The sequence below is a fragment of the Urocitellus parryii genome, chromosome 5 (assembly GCF_045843805.1).
Source record: "Urocitellus parryii isolate mUroPar1 chromosome 5, mUroPar1.hap1, whole genome shotgun sequence".
Taxonomy (NCBI): Eukaryota; Metazoa; Chordata; class Mammalia; order Rodentia; family Sciuridae; genus Urocitellus; species Urocitellus parryii.
The window spans coordinates 102,918,668-102,922,302 of NC_135535.1; the positions used below are offsets into that span (position 1 = coordinate 102,918,668).

Sequence of the window (3,635 nt, forward strand, 5' to 3'; positions counted from 1 at the left end):
TCTTCTCTTTCAGCAGATGGAGTTGTTTATTCCAAGCTTGAGTCTCTGCCCTCAGAGTGGTGTAGGTAATCCGTATGAGAAGACTTGAGCCCAGGTATCATCTCCCTCTTTTGCCTGGAGCTTCCCTAATCTTGGTCTCTCCCAGTTGCTCCTGGTTTTTAGACCGTTCCCCTTTCTTGCTTATCAGGTCTCAACTGTGGGACCTCTTTTCTCCACCCTCAGATCTCACCAGTTGGGCAGCGCCCTGGTTGCACTGCACTCCTGTTCAACTGAGAGCTGATTTTGTGCTGATACTTACTGTGCTGAGTTATCACAGCTGGGGGGAGGGGGAGTTGGAAAACAGGTACCTGTTCAGTCACACAACCGATATGGTAGCCACACCTACCAAAGATGGCGAGAAGGTTTTCTAAGATGGAGTCTGTCTGTTTCCCCACGTTGGAGTGACTGTTGAGGTGGGGGGAGTTGAGATGTCCTCATGCTGTGGCTAGAATGTGGTCCAGTGACCTGCGTGGGAGTGAAGCGTAGTCTGGAGTTCTGCAGCTCTGCAGAGGTGCTGATTTGGTGTTTCTGCTTCACTACTTGAGAGCTGCGCATGTGCTCACACTGTGGGCTTATGGACCAGAGTTTGGAATCTTTCCAGAACGTAGAGGCTCTGAGTTCTGCTCGGTGTTCACAGCTCTGGTGGATTCTGTGAAAATCCACTGCATAGGGTCCTGTCACATGCTTTGAAGTGTTGTATTCTGTCAAGGCAAGACCCCCTGGAGAAGCCACCTGATAGCTTTCTTGGATTCATGCACTGAACAGCCAGACATGATATCTCCTCTACTCTGCCATCTTATGGAACCCTCCAACAATTTCTTTATCAATTTATCTGTTGATGAAAAACTTATCTGATTTTATATTCTGGTTATTGTGAGTAGTGCAACAATAAATATGAGTGAATGTACTCTTTTATGACACAGTTTTTCAATTATATACACACAATGAGATTGTTGGGTCATATGGTGAGTTTATTTTTAGTTTGTTGAGAAAATTTTTTAGTTTTTCCATAATGGTTATACTAATTTATATTCCCACCAACAGTGTATAAGACTTACATTTCCTATGCATTTTCACCATGATTTGTTAGTTTTTGCTTTCATTTATTATAGCCATTCGAACTGGGGTGAGATGATTTCTCATTCTGTTTTTTTTGTCAGTACTTTATTATTAACTAAGTTTTGCCTACCAGGAAAAAGAAAATAAAGCATACAAAACACCCCCAGCAAAATGTATCTTAAAAATGCTCTGACATTTATAAGCAATTGAGTATGTTCTAGATCCCAATTGCAGGCTGCAATACTGTTACCTTCAATGCAGGCTCAAATAAATTCTACCCACATAATGTTTATTAATGTGGATAAAACTGAGTTTACAATGGTGGAGGAATTTTATAATTTTCAACATTCTTAGAGTTAGTAGCCACTAACAGTTGATTCTGTGCCTTAATTTAAAGTGGATATTTCTCCACAATATCTTGAAATTCTATTGCATTGCATCTTTCTAACCTATTAAGTCTTTTTCAAGTTTTGTGGCTTCATTCATGATTCTTTCCTGTCTTTCATTCAATTGAGACAGGAGGTCTAAGATCTTATACATCTGCTTCACACCTAAGCAAGCATTAGGAAAACAACTCTTGGGTTCTTGCCAGCTGAGAGTTGTCTGGCTACACATGTAGAAATCAAAATCCATCTGACTTGGATTCAAAGACTGGTCATTCATTTCTCAATGACAGCCATAGCACATCACAGGTTGGTGAAATAATATCTGTCCTCCCCATCATCAGCCAGCTGGGGTTGAAGAAGCAGGTGATGTACTGGATGTAGGACTACAGGTGTGGTGGGTTTGCCCTTCAGCACATTGTAGATGAGATTGGACAAGAAGCAGGCTCATTGATGGCATTGAAGATGTGCTTTCTATACCTGGTGATGCACACCAGCTTATCTTGGGCACAGGATTTGTATCCATATCAGTGATATTTTATCTTCTTCTGAATGGTGTGGTCTTTCCTATCATAGTGGTTTCTGAAAAGAACACATATTTATAGAGGTGAGTTATGGTGTACTTTTCCATTTGATCCATTATCTTCTCAACTGTTTCTGGAGGCACTTTTCCACAAGTCAGTATTCTTTCCACCACATTCTGGTAAAAGTCCTGAGTACACTCTGAAGGCTCCTTAGTGCCCAAATCCTTTTTTAAATAAATCCTTCCCCAAACATCTTGAACTGCTTATATATCTCTTGTTTGGTTTTGTGGAAGGTCTTGAGAAACTCTATGAGCTCCTTAGACCCTGTTTCAATGCTGATTTGCCAGTTTATGAAAGGAGTGAGAGATTTTGCTGCCTGAATTTCTGACCTTCTTGATCCAACTCTGGAAGAAGCACTGAAGGATTTCTTCACTGTGGTTACCCTGTGGATCTTTCCACTGGTTTTCTTTTCTTCAAATTTGGAAAATGTGATGAAGGTTGCCCCCTGGCTGCTCTGGCTGCTGCTGGCCAAGGCCTCTTCCTCCCTCTGCTGAAGTCCTTCAGCCAGCTCCCAGTCCTTCTGAATCTGCTTCTCATGGGCTCTGTGGTACTCCTCTCTCCAGTACTGGGATCAGAAGCCCTGCCAGAAAGGGTTGCCATAATAGCCACATCACTTCTTGCACAGGAGCTCCTACTGGTCTATGTGAATTCCTAGGTGCTCAGACTTCAGGCTCATCTTCTTTCTGCTTGGTGACCCCTGGTGTCAGCACCACCTCCCCTGGTGCAGCTCCAGGAGGTGCCTCACTGTGGTTTTGATTGGCATTTTGCTGATGGATAGTGAGACTGAAATGTTTTCCTGTACATGTGAGTATTTGCATTTTTCATTTGAAGAAATGTGTGTTCAGATTGCCGATTTTTATTTGGACAAGTTATATTTTTTATTGTTGTGTTTCTGGAATCCTTATTCATTGTTGTAGTAATTCCTGTCAGAAAATTAATTGAAAGATATTTTCTCCTCTTCTGTAGGTTGTATCTTTACTCTGTTGTTTCCTGTGCTGCTTCCTTGACATAATGTTATGTTTTCATTTACAGTCAGTGCTTTTGGGGTGTTATTCAAAAAATCTTTTCTTCTGTGGATGTACTGAATTTATTTCCCCATGTATTTTTTCTGTAGTTTTATACATGTAGGTGTTAAATTTAGGTCTTTAATATACTTTGAATTGAGTTTGACACATGGGGAGAGGTGGTGGTCTAATGAAGACCTCTATTTTTAGGATTTCAAAAATGCAGTTGGACAACTCTATCCCCACTTTAAACAAAAAAATCACCATGTGGCAATAGCATTTTTTTCTGAGTTCATTTTTACAAATTGTCCCTCCCCAGTACATGTGTCTTTTATAATGTAGTTGCCTTTTCAATTGTTGTTAGAACATTTTGTTTGCCCAGGGAGCATGGGTTGTGTGTACATGTGCTTGAATGCTTAATTAAAGATGTGCTAATCAACATACCATTGGAAAACTATTCCCAACACTTAAGTGAGCAAAATTTGCAGCACATGACTTTTACTTACAAAAAGCTCACAAAGCAACGTGAAGCACAAGTCAACATGAAAGATACAACATAACTTCTA

At 40.6% G+C, this 3,635-nt stretch overlaps 1 pseudogene; it reads right to left on the reverse strand.

Moving 5' to 3' along the window:
* Positions 1-1,411: 1,411 nt before the first annotated feature.
* On the reverse strand, positions 1,412-2,676 carry LOC113201523 (rab5 GDP/GTP exchange factor pseudogene; annotated as a pseudogene).
* Between the last annotated feature and the right edge of the window lie 959 nt (positions 2,677-3,635).